Genomic DNA, 17,009 nt, shown 5'->3' on the forward strand with positions numbered 1-17,009 from the left:
TTGTTCCTCTGTGTTTCTGATCTCCTCCAGCCCCACAAATTTCCAAAGTACCTGTGCTTCCGTAATTTTGACCTTGAGCATCCTGATTTCAATTGTTCTACATTCTGACTGTGCCTTCAGCTGTTAAGGCTCTAGAATCTAATGTTACCTCCCTAAACTTCACTACTTCTCTTTCCTCCTTCAACATGCTTGTTAAAAATCATCTATCTCTTTGACCAGGTTTTTGGCCATCTGCCCTAATATCTCACACGGCTCTGTGTCATATATTAAAGCACTTCTGTGAAGCACCCTGGGGCACATTAAAGGGATTAACCAGAAAAACATGCTGGCTGTCAGGCCATCAGGAAAAAATGTCTTTATAAATTTTGCTGCTGAAATGGTTAAAACTCATTTGCTATCGAAAAGAGGCTCAAATATTGCATGCAGCAATAAGGACAATGTAATGATTAGTTGATGGCATAACACAAGGACTTCAGAAACCAGCTTAGTTTATTACTGCTTCTATTATGTGAAAAGAAAATGCAATTAAATATTCCTTTCTCTTAAATTATACATCCAAAACTGAAAAACCCAGAAGGCATATGGGAGTATTTTATAATAACATGCTGTATGCTTGTAATTTCATCTTCTGCAATAACAAAAATATTTCCCATCTCAAAAACTCAGCACAGTGGAAAGTGTGTTTATTCGGATGGTCACAAAATGAAGATCTTCCTCCTAAATGGACTGAAGCATTTAAAAAAGAATCAGCTGGATATATTCAGTGGTAAAGAACGGCAGAATTGAAAAAGGAAAGCATGGAATTTGTGTCCTCTGAGCTTCAAGTTATTTCTCATCCCTCACGTTTAAAACATTTTACAGCTTTGATTGATTTGTCACACGTTTCTAAATGTAACAGGAGTCTTTTCCTTTGAAGAGAACAGGCATTTAAATGAATCACAATATTGAGTTAGTCGTCCATTTTGTCATGTTTTTCAGATTACACTGCAAGACACTGCACATATGAATGATATTTTATGAGAAGGCCTCCTTTAGTATGGTTTTATGGAGTGACTAATCCCAACATGGTTGTACCACCCAACATTTTGTAAAAGGAGCCTCAGAGTAAACCATTATCACCGGTGGATACTTCATAGAATCCCTACAGTGCAGAAGGAGGCCATTCAACCCATTGAGACTGCACCAACAACAATTCCACCACGCCTCCATTCGTATAATGCCACACATTTACCTTGATACTAAGAGGTGATTTTACATGGCCAATCAACCTAACCAGCACATCCTTGCACTATGGGAGGAAACCAGAGCACCCAGATGAAATCCACGTAGACATGGGCAGAATGTGCAAACTCCAAACAGACAGTGACTCAATTCAAGTCTTGGGTCAAAGTCCCTGGCGCTCTGAGGCAGTAGTGCTAACCACCACATCGCCCATACTTACAAATCAAGTTTACAACTTTTTTAAAATTGTAATTCTTGGTTAATTCAAAATTCTTCCACCCAACATCTTGGGAAAGAAGTGTAATTTACCAGGACCGTGTAGCACATAATCTAAGAATCTGACACATTAATTTTACTTCTAATTCTGCTTTGCTCTCAATGTCTGTAGGCACTTAGATTGAGGCAGAAGATCCCTGATTTCGACCTTCAATGAAGCTCATGGCCAACTCTAATCTGCATCTTCACCAACCATGGCAGATGCAGATATCTGTTGCACAAATGGAAAATTAAAATCACTCTCGTGTGCAGCTGCAGTCACCCAGAACAGATCATGAAACATAATAAATCTAAATCCCTGATTCACCAACACAAAGGAGGCATCACAGCAATACACACTACTGCCCTGACATAATTACTTGGTTAACTACGTGAATGTAAAATTGTGATTCCACAACTACCAGCCATAAGACAGGCACCATTCAGTCCAGGTAGAACCGAGCCATCAACATTTAATCACACAAGCAAAGAACCTACTGTCAGTGGTAATCAGAACAAAACCATGTCAAATGTAAAATGTAGGTTCCTCTGACAACCAAAAGCAAAAGTTTGACATTCGTTTGAGACTGCACAAAATCCTGTAAACCTCTTCTATTTCCACATTTCAAACACAGAACATTTTTTTTATACCTGTAGCTTGCCACAACAGTTTTAGTGCCTTAAATTTACCAATAAAATTGAACATCTGTGTTAAACTAAAACTGTTACCCATCATCAAAATCACAACTGTAATTACAAATGTTGAGTAAACAATAACAGAGGACTGGAAATTGCCACACGAAAACCTCATACAAAGTTACATCCTTGTGACGTTACTAAATGATCTTACTTACAGTATATTAATTAATTGCTATGGTATGCTGCTCCGTTTCAGCAACTAAAATAACGAACAAGAAGCAGAATCACGGCACAAAGTCAGACTTTTTTGTCTTCGAGGTAATTCAACCCTTTTGCAGAGCTCCAGAAATCATTCAAGCTACAGCAATTGCTGAGTTCTGAAATGGATCCTGTTTCTTTGAAGAGGTTCCCCAGTGAGCACGCCACTGCCCAAAGACAGAGAAATAAAGCACCACAGCTGCCAAACCACTTGCAGGAATTGAAACACGACACCACACATGATGTCATTTCAACAACACATAATGTGGAACAGCTCTGTGTTTTACATTGTGATACCATGCAAATACACGACTTTGTTACAGAAAACACAAGTTATCAGATAATAAACTGTTTTTAAAAAACACTATTTTGTGTAAATTGCATTAGAACTCAATATGAAACCATCTACAAACCTTTTCCAGTGTAGTGGCAGAAAGGATTTACAGTAAAATCATCAATAATTCTGCAACATTGCAAAATCTTGTAAATATTTGCATTTCCTTCTCTGCAAAAACAATGTGTCATTGGTGGTCCTGATCTGCCATTTTATAGCAAAGTCATGATGGAAAGCTGTTAACTACACTTCCATTCAGCTGTCCTTGCTGTCGTTAAACATAGGTAATCAATCTTTCAGTGGAATATTACCCCTACTGGTGCTTCCTGTTTCATTATTTGCCACACCGCCGCCACCCCCCACCCCGCCCATCAAAGACAGAAAAAGTATGCCTACAGACCATACTATTTATTATTGTTGATAGTTTAGCATTGGTTTTAAAGTTATGTTTGCTGCCTTACTTAGTGAAGATTTTGAAACACAACGAGATTATTGATTTTAAATGCTCCCTGGTACAAAATTAACTATGCAAGCCAAAATTGTATAGGACAACACCCAATTAAGCATTCCAATAACAAAAATGATGCCATATATAAGCTTCTTCACTGCTATAAAAGTATATTAGTTGAATTGAACTTTTGAGACTATGTTGAATAATAATCACAAGAAAAATAATTCACTGCAGAAATGACTAAAGTGGTCTCTTCAGTTTTGTAGCTTAAAAATCATTTGAGCAAGATATTTGTACCAATAACAGACTGGAACACAATAATGCTAGGCAGCTTCTCACTTATACTTTAAAAACATCTGTCCTAAATTTTAATGAGTGGAACAGCCGATAAGCAGCTATTTTTGAAAACTAGCCAAACTAAGTGCAAGTAATTAGTGTTCGCCTTAGTTGAAGGGTCTGTCACGAGGAACATAGGTTCAAGGTGAGGTGCAGGATGTTTGGGGGGGTGGGGGGTGGATCTGAGGGGAAAACTTTTTTTTAAACCCAGAAGGTGGCGACAATCTGGAATGTGCTGCCTGGGAGGGTGGTAGATGTGGGTTGCCTCATATCCTCTAAAAGTACCCGGATGAGCGCTTGGCACATCATAACATTCAAGACAAAAACAGAAAATGCTGAAGAAACTCAGCAGGTCAGGCAGCATCTGTAGAGAGAGAATAAAGCCAACATTTTGAGTCTGGGTGGCTCTTTGTCAGAACTTTTCCATTCAACTTGGTGAAATTTTGGCTCTACTCTCTCTCCACAGTGCCACTGCGTCACCCTATTGTGGACCTCAGTTGAACTTGGGCATAATTTTCCAGTCAAACCTGCCCCAAGATTGGAAATTCCCATCGTGGTCAACAGCCCTTTAAATAGTTGGTCACATTTTCCGTCCTGCTCAGGATGATTCCCATTGTCTTTGATCAGGATTGACAGACTGTTGCAGATAAGGCTGTTGATAAACTTTGCTTTTTATTGAACACCTTTTACTGCACAAGACTTATCACGAGGTTCCACATGGAGCTCTTTCTCAGACCTGCTGAGTTTCTCGAGCACCTTCTGTTTCAGATTCCAGCGTCTGCAGTATTTTGCCTTTATAATACTCACAGTTATGGGCCAAGTGCTGGTAAATGGGATGAGGCGGGAGATCAGGTGTTCCTCACGTGTCGGTATAATTAATTAAAAGATAGAAAAGAAGCAAAGTAAACAATTTTTTTTTCAACGGCAGATCACATTGAGACTAATCCAAAGTGCTTCCCAGTCAATGCGTTATTTTTAAAATGCAGTCACATGTAGGTCAATGCAGCTAAATTTGCACACATAAAGGTCCCATAAACGCAAAATTTGATGCAGAATCTATTAATGCACTTTCCTGCTGTTGGTTGAAAGTCATCCACTGGTGAGAACAATTGAAAAATTCCCTCCTTTTCTATTAACAGCACCATGAGATCTTCTGCATCCAACTGTGCAGGTGTAGCCTTAAGAGCAGAATTGAAACAAGCTCACAATGGAGTGAAATTAGGAGTGATAAACTTCCCAGTCAGTTTCAATGCCATGGCTTCGGTATTCTGTAGAGCAAAATCAGGCCCCCCCAACCCTGGCCCAAAAGAAACAGCAACTGACGTGTTGCTGGTGTCTGGATTATCCAATAGTATCCACGCTCTTGGCATTCTACAAGGATTCTGTTTTAAGATTCTTTACAAAGTCTAGACAACATTCAACCATTTTCTGGGGACGTCTGTGGCTTCTGCACATCAAAAATAATAGCCACTTGGGCTCCTGCAAGATTCTAAGTTTTGGGATAATCATAAGCAGCATTTATACCAATCTTCAAAACAAAAGGAGCGACACCTATAGAGCCAGTTTGAAATTATATTTGTGTTGATTTGTTTTGGAAATTACCATGCCCTCCAGAAGTAACTAAATTCCCATCAGATTATGCACTTGTATAACTTTTCAGTGTGTCTTGGTACCAGTTTCCATACAAGCGCTCCATCTTCCTCACTGCACCATCTGTGGAGCTTGAGGCATGCTTCACATATTTGCAATCTCTCCTTCACCTCCATGAATACATTGCCTTGCAACTACATTCCAACCTCTCTCACCCTCCAGTGGCTTCTTCTCCCTTTTCACAACAGCAAGAATGCACTTGTCAATGTTACAGATGATATTTGAATGATTGTCACCTTACCTCCCAAAATCTGCCGCTTCAAAAATAGTCAGTGACTATATTCCACCTCCTGGTTGACTCACTTGACTCAAAATAAGCACGTCAGTAACTTTCCTCCTCTGCATGCATGTCATCTTTAGTGTAGCTAGATGATCTATTCTTCTCTTCACTTTTAAACAACTCCTGATGGCATTGATAACACCCACTTCTTACCTCACTGATTCCTCCACAGGCTAAAAGATAGCTGCCTAAATTGTTGAAAATGGTTATAGATCTGATCTTACATAAGTCCACTAACACTGTATATGCAACATTTAAAAGATGAAATAAATGCTGAATCTGGAAGATAGCAGTGACAGAAAAAAAGCATCACAGCAGAGTACTACAAGAACTATGTAGTTACAGGAAGCATGAGCACAATAATACTCATCAGCTTCTTGTGGTATGACATACAAGATGTTAAGACTAAATGTAATTTTTGGGTGAAGGACACCAAGGGGAAGGAGATACCAATGTTGCGGATTTCACTTCATCCCAATTTAAAGTCACACATTCAGTGCTAATTTGGATTTTAGATTGTTATTTATAAACCAACAGCAAATACGTAAGTTTAGCGAGACATGGATCAAAGGGTTTTCGCTGCATCCATGTGAGAAACTGAGTGGTAGTGCTTTGATGAATGGAAGGGCGTTAATATAATGGTCCATAAAAACATAAGAACAAGGAGCAGGAGTAGGTCATCTGGCCCCTCGAGCCTGCTCCACCATTCAATAAGATCATGGCTGATCTTTTTGTGGACTCAGTTCCACTTATCCGCACGCTCACCATAACTCTTAATTCCTTTACTGTTCAAAAATTTATCTATCCTTGCCTTAAAAACATTCCAGGAGATAGCTTTAACTGCTTCACTGGGCAGGGAATTCCACAGATTCACAACCTTTTGGGTAAAGAAGTTCCACTTCAGCTCAGTCCCAAATCTGCTCCCCCTTATTTTGAGGCTATGCCTCTAGTTCTAGTTTCACCTGCCATTGGAAACAGCTTCCCTGCTTCTATCTTATCTATTCCTTTCATAATGTTATATGGTTCTATAAGATCTCCCTCATTCTTCTGAATTCCAATGAGTATATCCCCAGTCGACTCAGTCTCTCCTCATAAGTCAACTCTCTCAACTCTGGAATCAACCTAGTGAATCTCCTCTGCACCCCCTCCAGTGCCAGTATATCCCTTATATATACACCTTTCTCTTTTTGCTCTCCTTTAAGGTAAGGAGACCAAAACTGGACAGTCCTCTAGGTGTAGTCTCACCAGCACCTTATACAGCTGCAACATAACCTCACTGTTTTTAAACTCCATTTCTCTAACAATGAAGCATAAAATTCAATTTGCCTTCTTAATTACCTGCTGCATCTGCAAACCAACTTTTCGTAATTCATGCACAAGGACACCCAAGTCCCTCTGCACTGCAGCATGCTGCATTTTTTTTAACCATTTAAATAATAGCCCATTTTACTGTTATTCCAACCAAAATGGATGACCTCACATTTACCAACATTGTACTGCATCTGCTGGACCCTTGCCTACTCAGATTATCTATATCCCTTTGTAGACTTGCAGCATCCTCTGCACATTTTGCCACTCATCTTACTGTCTTCTGCAAATTTTGACACACTACACTTGGTCCCCTAGTCCAAATCAGGTAAATTGTAAACAACTGCACTCACAACACTGATCCCTGAGGCACACCACCTAGTCACTGATTGCCAACCTGAAAAACACCAATTACCCCCACTCTTTGCTTTCTGTTACTTAACCAATCCTTTATCCATGCCTTTGGTGCGGCACCTTGTCAAATGCTTTCTGGAAATCCAGATAGACCACATCTTCAGGTTCTCCACTATCCATCATGCACGTAATGTTCTCAAAAGTATTCCACCAAATTAGTCAAACATGACTTGCCCTTCATGAACCCATGCTACGTCTTCCCAATGGGACAATTTATATCCAGATATTTCACTATTTCTTTCTTGATGATAGATCCAAGCATTTTCCCTACTACAGAAGTTCAGCTAACTTGCCTATAGTTACCCGCCTTTTGTTTACCCCTTTTTTAAACAATGATGTCACACTTACTGTTTTCCAATCTGTGGGAACCACCCCAAAATCCAGCAAAGTTTGGTAAATTACCACTAGTGCATTTGCTATTTCCCCCCACCGTCATCTCTTTTAGTACCTTGGGATACATTCCATCAGAGCCAGGAGACTTGTCTACCTTTCGCCCCCATTAGCTTGCCCAACAGCACCTCTTTACCGGTAATGATAGTTTCTGGGTCTTCACCTGCCATAGCCTTCTTGTCATCAATTTTTAGCATGTTATATGTGTCTTCCACTGTAAAGACTGACACAAATGCCTCAGCCACTTCCTCATTTCCAGTTAGTACATCCCCCTTCTCATCCTCTAAAGGAATGTTTACTTTAGCCACTTTTTCATTTTAGATATTTGTGGAAATGTTTGTTATCTGTTTTTATATTCTGAGCTAGTTTACTCTCATAATCCATCTTACTTCTCTTTATAGCCTTTTCTCGTGGCTTTCGACCTTTAAAGATTTCCAATCCTCTAGTTTCCCACTAATCTTTGCCACTTTGTACACATTTTATTTAAATTTGATACCTTCCTTTATTTCCTTAGATATCCATGGCTGATTATCTCTTTTTCTACAGTCCTTCCTTATCACTGGTATATACATTTGCTGAGCTACTGTGAAAAATCACTTTGAAAGTCCTCCACTGTTCCTCAATTGTCACACCATAAAGTTTTTGCTCCCAGTCTGTCTTAGCCAACTCCTCCCTCATCCTATTGTAGTCCCCTTCAAGCACAAAATACTAGTATTGGATTTCATCTTCTCACGCTCCATCTATGTTTTAAATTCAGCCTTCAATTCCTTCATCTAGATCATTGACATATGAAGTGTGGTCCCAACATTAACCGCTGTGGAATTTCAGTCATTGGCTACCGTCCTGAAAAAGGATACTTTTATCTCCACTCTGCCTTCTGCCAGTCAACCAATCTTCTATCCAAGTAAGATAATTAGAATTTAATTAAGAATTTAATCTATATCTATATGAGGAATAGGAATCTGGGAGTTGGCCATTTAGCCTCTCAAATCTAATGCTCCATTCAACAAATTAACAGCTCATCTGTGAGCTAATTCTATAAATCCACCTTTGTCTCTTATCCCTTATTTGGTTAACAAAAATCAACAACATCAGATTTAAAATTAAAAATTAACTTCTGCACTTGCAGGAGCAAGTTTTAAACTCCTTTCAACTTGTGTTGAGTGGAAATTTTTAACTTTGCTCTGAAAGACCTAGCTCTAATTTTTAAGCTATGTTCCTAGTCTGGCACTCCCTAACTAGTGGAAATGGTTCTCATCTGTCTACCAGAGCAGGTATGCTAAACAACTTTGATTAAAACGCCCGTTAATTTTCTAATTTCCAAAGAATGCAATCCTGGTTTGTTTAATCATCCCTGGTCACTTAACCTTTGGAGTATTACTCGAGTAAATCTACACTGCGTTCCCTCCAAGGTAAATATATTAAAGCTTGTATTTGTACAGTGCCTTCAATGCAGTAAAACTTTCCAGTGCATTACCACAGAATTTGACACCAAGCAGCATAAGATTTTCTTTCCATATAAATTTACAGGATGTGGGCATCATGATTCTTGAGTAGGTTTTGGTGAGCCACCTTCTTGAATGCATCCATTTGGCTTGCTAGACTGCTTCAGGGAACAGTTAGGAGTCAACCACATTGCTGTGGATCTGAAACCATGTATAGGCCAGACCAGCGATGGGCAGATCTCCTTTCCTAAAGGACATTAGTGAACTAGATGGATTTTTATAGCATTCACTGACTTTACCCTGGGGAAAGGACAACTAATCATTTTCATGGTTACCATTACTGACCACTAGCTCCTTATTCCAGTTTTATTTAATTAAAATTTTAATTGCAGCTGCCATGGTGGGATTTGAACTTATGACTTTATCCATGATCTTAACCACTCTTTCATTGTACTCTTAGTATTATGGAAGACGAACAACCAACGTTTTGCCAAAGTATTTGGCTTTAAAGAAGCACGAGAAAGGAGGAGAGAGGGGTGGAGATGAAGAGACGTTTAAGAAGGGAATTCCAGAGTTCAGGGTCTCAGTAGCTGAATAGTTTTCAGTTCACCCAGGCCTGCCACAAGAAAATTTATCATCTACAGTGGTGGGATTCGAGCCTAGAACCCCAAAGCATTGCTCTAGGTTTGTGGTTTATCAGTTCAGTGACCCATACCACTGAGCCACAGAAAAAATCCAAGAGAAGCCCACCAAAGGGAGAGTGATTAAAATTGGGTATGTAGAAGGGGCTAGATTTGGAGGGGCACAATTATCTCAGAGGATGCTACAGAGATCTCAGGAAGGCTGAGACATAGAAAATATGAATAATCCATCTGGCCCCTTCATTCAACATGATCACAGCTGACTCGCTAACTGAATGCCATAATTCCGCACTCTCCTCATATTCCTTAATACCTTAGCCTCCCTATAAAATACGTTCTGTGGTTGGCCTTCAAAAACATGTGTGGTAGAGAATTCCAATGTTTCACCATCCTCTGAATGAAGAAACTTCTCATCATAACAGTCCTAAGTTTTGGGCGCCGCACCTGCGCAAGGATATTTTGGCCTTGGAGGGAGTGCAGAGGAGGTTTACTAGGCTGATACCGGAGTTGAGGGGGTTGAGCTATGAGGAGAGGCTGAATAAACTAGGCTTGTACTCGTTAGAGTTTAGAAGAATGAGGGGAGATCTCATTGAGACGTATAAGATGATGAATGGGATGGATAGGATAGAGGTGGAAAGACTCTTCCCGCTCAAAAAAGACAGTAGGACTAGGGGGCACAGCCTCAAGATAAAGGGGGGGCGGTTCAGAACGGAGTTGAGGAGGAACTTCTTCACTCAAAGGGTGGTGAATCTCTGGAATTCTCTGCCCGTTGAAGTGGTGGAGGCTGCCTCGCTAAATATTTTTAAGAAGCGGGTTGATGGGTTTTTGATAAGAGAGGGGATTAAGGGTTATGGGGAGAGGGCGGGAAAGTGGAACTGAGCCACGACAGATCAGCCATGATCTTATTGAATGGCGGGGCAGGCTCGAAGGGCCAGATGGCCTACTCCTGCTCCTATTTCTTATGTTCTTATGTTCTTATGTTCTTAAATGGTCCACCCCATATCCTGAAACTGTGACCCCGTGTTCTAGGATCCCCCAATCAGGGGAAACATTATCCTTGCATTCAGTCTATCCAGTCCGGTCAGGATTTAAACACTTCAATGAGATCCCCTCTCATTCTTTTAAAACTCCAGTGAATACGGACCAAGTTGATCCAATCTCTCCTCATATGACACTTTTGCCATGCCAGGAATTAATCTGGTGAATCTTGGCTGCAGTCCCTCTATGAAAAGTGCATCCCTTTTTGGGTAAGGGAACTAAAAATTCACACAATACTCCAGGTGGCGTCTCACCAGAGCCTGGTACAGCTGCAGTGAGACATCCTTACTCCTGGACTCAAATCCTGTTACAACAGAGGTCTTCTTAATTGCTTACTGCACCGATTTGTTTGCTTTTAGGTGACTGGTATTCAAGTACACCCAACATATATATCAACATTTCCCAATCTATCACCACTTAAATAATGTTCTGCTATTCTGCTTTTTCATCTAAAGTGGACAACTTCACACTTCTCCATGTCATATTACATCTGCCATGTATTTGCTCAATTATTCAACTTGTCTAAATTGCTCTGAAGCCTTTCTATCCTTCTCACTACTCACGTTTCCACCAAGTTTTGTATCATCAACAAAAAGTTGAAAATATTAGATTTAGTTCCTCGATCATCCAAATCACTGCTGTACATTGTAAATAGTTGGGGCCCAAGTACTGATACCTGTAGTACCCTGCCAGTCACTCCGAAAAAGGCCAATTCTCAATTTATGCCAATATATTACTCTAATCCCACATGATTTAATTTTGCAATTTTCAATTCAATTTTTACTTGCTGAAAATCCAGAGACATCACATCCATTGGTTGTTCCTCATTTTGACTCGTAGGTTTGTCAAACATGATTTTCCTTTCATAAATCCATGTTGACTTGTCTAATGGTGTTGATATTTGACCATAGAGAAACTTGGAAACTAGGTTAATGTCCAGATCACCAACCACCTCTCCTGGTCCCCCATTCTGACACGATAGTTAAGAAAGTCCACCAACACCTGTAGTTTCTCAGAAGACCAAGGAAATTTGGCATGTCCACTACGACTCTCACCAACTTTTACAGATGCACCATAAAAAACACTCTTTCTGGTTATATCACAGCTTGGTATGGCTCCTGCTCTGCCCAAGACTTCAAGGAACTACTAAAGGTCATGAGTGTAGCCCAATCCATCACACAAACCAGTCTCCCAACCGTTGACTCTGTCTACACTTCTTGCTGTCTCAGCAAAGTAGCCAGCACGACTACCACCTTCTTCCGTCAGGAAAAAGATACAAAAGTCTGACGTTACGTACCAACTGACTGAAGAACAGTTTCTTTCATGTTGCCATCAGACTTTTGAATGGACCTAGTTTGCATTAAGCTGATCTTTCTTTACACCCTAGCTATGACTGTAACACTGCATTCTGCATTCTCTCGTTTCCTTCTGTACGAATGGTATGTTTCGTTTGTATAGTACACAAGAAACAAAGGGTGAGAAAATGGTTGAGGCATTGAACGGGTATTTTGTGTTGGTCTTCACAGTGAAAGACGCAAATAACATGCCAAAAATTGACGAAAAGGAAGGCTATGGCAGGTGACAACCTAGAAACTATCACGAAAGAGGTAGCGTTGGGCAAGTTAATGGGGCTAAAAGGTAGACAAATCTCCTGGTCCTGACGGAATGCATCCCAGGGTACTAAAAGAGATGACGAGAGAAATAGCAAATGCATTAGTGGTAATTTACCAAAATTCGCTGGATCTTGGGGTGGCTCCCACAGATTAGAAAACAGTAAGCATGACACCACTGTTTAAAAAAAAGGAGGTAGACAAAAGGCAAGTAACTATAGGCCGGTTAGCTTAAGTTCTGTCGGAAGGAAAATGCTTGAATCTATCAGTAAAGAAATAGCGAGACACCTAGATATAAACTGTCCCATTAATAAGACGCAGCATGGGTTCATGAAGGGAAAGTCACGCTTGACTAATTTGGTGGAATTCTTTGAGAACATTACATGTGCAGTGGACAATGGGGAAACTGTGGATGTGGTGTATCTGGATTTCCAGAAGGCATTTGACAAGGTGCCGCACCAAAGACTGATACATAAGATAAAGGTGCACAGTGTTAGGGGTAATGTATCAGCATGGATAGAGGATTGGTTAACTGAAAGAAAATAAAGAGTGGGGGTAAATGGGTGTTTTTCTCATTGGCGATCAGTAACTAGTAGTGTGCCTCAGGGATCAGTGTCGAGACTGCAATCGTTTATGATTTACATAGATGATTTGGAGTTGGGGACCAAGTGTAGTGTGTCAGAATTCACAAATGACACTAAGATGGATGGAAGAGCAAAGCATGCAGAGCACGCTGGAAGTCTGCAAAGGGATATAGATAATCTAAGTGAATGGGCGAGAGTCTGGCAGATGGAGTACCATGTTAGAAAATATGAGGTCATCCATGTTGGTACGAATAACAGCAAAATGGACTATTATTTGAATTGCAGAAAATTGCAGCATGCTGCTGTGTGAAGGGACCTGGGTATCCTTGTGCAGGAACCTCAAGGAGTTGGTTTACAGGTGCAGCAGGAAATTAAGGCGGGAAATGGAAGTTTGTCCTTCATGCTAGAGGGATGGAGTTTAAAATCAGCAAGGTTATGTTGCAGCTATACATGTTATGTTGTGCTGGTGAGGCCATACCAGGAGTACTGTGTACAGTTTTGGTCTCCTTACTTGAGAAAGGATACACTGGCACTGGAGGAGGTGCAGAGGAGATTCACTAGGTTGATTCTGGAGTTGAGAGGGTTGGCTTATGAGGAGAGACTGAGTACGCTGGGGCTATACTTACTGGAATTTAGAAGAATGAGGGGAGATCTTATAAGAACATAAGGTTATGAAGGGAATGGATAAGATAGAAGCAGGGAAGTTGTTTCCACTGGCGGGTGAAACTAGAACTAGGGAGCATAGCCTCAAAATAAGGGGAAGCAGATTTAGGACCAAGTTGAGGAGGTTGTAAATCTGTGGAATTCCCTGTCCAGAGAAACACTTGAGGCTACCTCATTGAATGTTTTTAAGGCAAGGATAGATAAATTTTTGAACAGTAAAGGAAGTAAGGGTTATAGTGAGCAGGCGGGTAAGTGGAGCTGAATCCACAAAAAGATCAGCCATGATTTTATTGAGCGGTGGAGTAGGCTCGAGGGGCCAGATGGCCTACTCCTGCTCCGAGTTCTTACGTTCTTAATACTTTTCACTGTATGCTAATACATATGACAATAATAAATCAAATTAAAAAATCAAAATCAAATCAAATGAAAACCTAAAAATCAAGGCATTTTTTGAAATCATAATGTAAATAGTGAACATGGAATGATAGGTGAATAGCCTTGGTGTAAATTAGGACATGTGCAGCAAATTTGTGGGTGGTGTCAAGTCCATGAGGGATGGAACACAAGAAGCCAGCTACTGAAATAGTGAGTCTAGGGGCAACAAAAACATGGACGAGAGTTTTAGTAAACAATAAGCTGAGTTCCTACAGTGAGGTGTCTAGAACTGTGTCCAGGAGTGCCTGAACTACTTTGCTCTACTTTGACTTCTAACAGCTGGTATTCTAACCTGCCAGATATAAAAGCCAAAATTCCATTAGCTTTTATTTTACTAATTTCTGTACTTGCGCACAAGTTTGCTTCTATTCTAAATACCAATGCAACCAATTTAACAACGTCATGATCATATCTCCATCAACACTGCTATATTAATCTCAATTTTTCAAGGGCCCACATTTCTCTTGATCACCCTCTTTTAGAGAAATAAAATGTTGATTAGTATTTCTTTCGAGTTTTTCATACTCTTTGTCGCTCTTCCCATTTATTGTGCCATTGCTTGTACCCTTTATAATTCTCTCATTTATCAGGATGTGTCTGTGTCTCCTGCATTTTGATATTGTTTTTCTTTTAGTTTTGTGTTGTCCCTTACATCAGTTGCCATTCATGGTTTTATTTTTGGCTTGGAGAACTCTTGCCCTTAGGATATAAATCGGTTCTGTATGATATTTAGTGTTTTTTTTAAAATACCTTGCAGTGGTTTCAGTTGTTTTACCCATTAATAGATTTGCCTAGTTCGTTGAAAACAATCTGTCTCTAGTGTCTTAGTCGCTGATTTAGATAAAAGCAAATTACTGCAGATGCTGGAATCTGAAACCAAAAAAGAGGAAATATTGGAAAATCTTAGCAGGTTTCGCAGCATCTCTAAAGGAGAGAAAAGAGCTGATATTTTGAGCCCAGATGACCCTTTGTTAAAGCTGATTTAGATTCTCCCTTTCAAACATAACATTGAACTCAATCATACTACGGTCATCGTTAAATAAATGTTCATGCACTGTTAGGTTGCTAACTAAATCGACTCATTCCTAAATTTAATATGGCCTGCACCCTTGTTGGTTCCCTATGGTGCAGTCTTTTCAGAAAATTCCTGATCGCACGTAACAAATTTACTATATTTCTGGCATGATCCTATCTGTTTATCCCAACCATATGGAAGTTAAAACCTTAATTCAAACCACTTGGTCTTAATGACATGCTTGTCTAATCTTTTCAGTTATACATTTGAAAGTACAAATATAAATAGCATGCACATTTTAATTATACATTTACACATTTATCCTTCATAGCTGTAAAGTATACAATGACAGGTTATCATAATTATGGACAAAGATGATATTCTTTTAACTCTTTGGCTCAATGGAAGAAACCAGAGTGTGGTTGTGGAGGATTGCTTCTGAGTGGAGGCATGTGACTCGTGGTGTGCCACAGGAATCAGTGCTGGGTCCATTGTTGTTTGTCATCAATATCAATGATCTGGATGATAATGTGGTAAACCGGATTAGCAAATTTGCTGATGATACAAAGATTGGAGGTGCAGCGGACAGTGAGGAAGGTTTTCAAAGCTTGCAGAGGGATTTGGACCAGCTCGAAAAATGGCAGATGGAGTTTAATGCAGACAAGTGTGAGGTATTGCACTTTGGAAGAACAAACCAAGGTAGAACATACAAGGTAAATAGTAGAACACTCATGAGTGCAGTAGAACAGAGGGATCTGGGAATACAGATACATAATTCCCAGAAGTAGCGTCACAGGTAGATAGGGTGGTAAAGAGTGCTCTTGATACATTGGCCTTTATAAAATCAAAGTATAAGAATTGGAATGTTATGATGAGGTTGTATAAGACATTGGTGAGGCTGAATTTAGAGCAGTGTGTGCAGTTTTGGTCACCTAATTACAAGACGGATATTAATAAAGGCTGAAAAAGTGCAGAGACGGTTTAGAAGGATGTTGCTGGGACTTGAGAAACTGAGTTACAGAGAAAGGTTGAATAGATTAGGGTTTTGTTCCCTGCAGTGTAGAAGAACGAGGGGAGATTTGACGGAGGTGTATAAAATTATGATGGGTACAAACGCAAGCAGGCTTTTTCAACTGAGGCTAGGGGAGAGAAAAAAAAACTAGAGGACATGGGTTAAGGGTGAAGGGGGAAAAGTTTAAAGGGAATATTGCGGGGGGCGTCTTCACACAGAGTGTGGAACGAGGTGCCAGATGAAGTGGTGAATGCGGACTCACTTTTAACATTTAAGAACTTGGACAGGTACATAGATGAGAGGGGTGTGGAGGAATATGGTCCAGGTGCAGGTCAGTGGGACTAGGCAGAAAAATGGTTTGGCATAGCCAAGAAATGCCAAAACGCCTGCTTCTGTGCAGTAATGTTCTATGGTTCTTTATGAAATTGGAGCTCTTATCATTGACAATGGTTTCACTCCGGTACCATGAATGTACTGCTTTCCTCAAAAACCAGATATATTTGCAAAATATCAGATTTTAAAAATTGTTGACAAAGTGCAAGGTTATCCACTTTGGAAGGAATAATAATAAAATGGACTATTATTTAAATGGTGAAAAATTACAACATGCTACTCTGCACAAGGACCTGGGGGTCCTTGTGCATGAACCACAAAAACTCAATTTGCAGGTGCAGCAGGTGATCAAGGCGGCAAACGGAATGTTGGCCTTTATCGCGAGAGGGATGGAGTTTCAAAGCAGGGAGGTCTTGCCGCAATTGTACAAGATAATGGTGAGGCCGCACCTAGAGTACTGTGTGCAATTTTGGTCCTCTTATTTAAGAAAGGATATATTAGCTTTGGAGGGGGTGCAGAAAAGGTTCACCAGGTTGATTCCGGAGATGAGGGGGTTAGCTTCTGAGGAGGGATTGAGAAGACTGAGCCTGTACTCATTGGAGTTTAGAAGGCTGAGGGGAGATCTTATAGAGACATAGAAGATAATGAAAGGGTTAGACAGGGTAGAAGCAAAGAGATTATTTCCACTTAGAATGGA

At 40.2% G+C, this 17,009-nt stretch overlaps 1 protein-coding gene across 8 annotated transcripts in view; it reads right to left on the reverse strand.

The window, feature by feature from the left end:
* plekha5 (pleckstrin homology domain containing, family A member 5) overlaps nucleotides 1-17,009 on the reverse strand; it is a 322,519-nt gene that overhangs the window by 187,536 nt on the left and 117,974 nt on the right. The window contains exon 1 of one of the 8 annotated variants that reach the window (XM_080207231.1): nucleotides 2,331-2,515. The exons of the other annotated variants lie outside the window; for them this stretch is intronic. The gene's annotated coding sequence lies outside the window, so the exon portion shown is untranslated. Of the gene's footprint in view, nucleotides 1-2,330; nucleotides 2,516-17,009 lie in introns of those variants that run through there. 8 annotated transcript variants of the gene reach the window in all.

Source organism: Carcharhinus amblyrhynchos, chromosome 19, assembly GCF_965287045.1.
Source record: "Carcharhinus amblyrhynchos chromosome 19, sCarAmb.v2.hapA, whole genome shotgun sequence".
Lineage (NCBI taxonomy): Eukaryota > Metazoa > Chordata > Chondrichthyes > Carcharhiniformes > Carcharhinidae > Carcharhinus > Carcharhinus amblyrhynchos.